Below are 1103 nucleotides of genomic sequence, written 5' to 3' on the forward strand. Positions count from 1 at the left end.
GTCCTCGGGACCTGCAGCCCGCCATGCCCGATCCCGCCCCCACCCGTGGGTTCCCACTTGGCCCGAGCCTTCCTGACGGGCATTGACCGTCCATGGCGCCCGGTCCCATCCACCGCCCAAGGGCTGAGGAGTGTAAATGTGTGGTGGAACTGGCGGCCCAGCACGTGATCCACTAGGCCAAGCCAGCTGGCCTCCTGAGTGGGGTGGGGACTTGGAGAAGTTTTATATCTAATGGAGGATTGTATATGCACCAATCAGCACTCTGTGTCTAGCTCAGGGTTTGTGGATGCACCAATCAGCACTCTGTATCTAGCTAATCCGGTGGGGACTTGGAGAACTTTTATGTCTAGCTAAAGGATTGTAAATACACCAATCAGCACTCTGTGTCTAGCTCAAGGTTTGTAAAGGTACCTATCAGTGCTCTGTGTCTAGCTAATCTAATGGGGTCTTGGAGAACTTTTACCTCTAGCTAGAGGATTGTAAATAGACCAATCAGCACTCTGTGTCTAACTCAGGGATTGTAAACGCACCAATCAGCACCCTGTGAAAATGGACCAATCAGCTCTCTGTAAAATGGACCAATCAGCAGGATGTGGGTGGGGCGAGATAAGGGAATAAACGCAGACTGCCCGAGCCAGCAGCGGTAACTGCCATGGTGCTCTTCTACACAGTAGGGGGTTCGGTTATTTCCCTCTCTGAAATAAATATTGCTGGTCACTATTTGGGTCTGCACTGCTCTTATGGGCTGTAACACTCACCGCGAAGGTCTGCAGCTTCTCTCCTGAGGCCAGCGAGACCACGAACCTACCCGGAGGAATGAACAACTCCGGGGGCACCCATTTAAGAGCTGTGGCCGGGTGCTGTGGCTCACACCTGTAATTCTAGCACTTTGGGAGGCTGAGACAGGTGGATCACAAGGTCAGGAAATCGAGACCAAGGTGAAACCCCATCTCTACTAAAAATACAAAAAATTAGCTGGGCATGCTGGCGGGGGAGCCTGTAGTCCCAACTACTCAGGAGGCGGAGCTTGCAGTGAGCCGAGATCGCGTTACTGCACTCCAGCCTGGGCAACAGAGCGAGACTCCCTCTCAAAAAACAAAAAA

The sequence above is a fragment of the Mandrillus leucophaeus genome, unplaced genomic scaffold (genome assembly GCF_000951045.1).
Source record: "Mandrillus leucophaeus isolate KB7577 unplaced genomic scaffold, Mleu.le_1.0 Scaffold182, whole genome shotgun sequence".
Taxonomy (NCBI): domain Eukaryota; kingdom Metazoa; phylum Chordata; class Mammalia; order Primates; family Cercopithecidae; genus Mandrillus; species Mandrillus leucophaeus.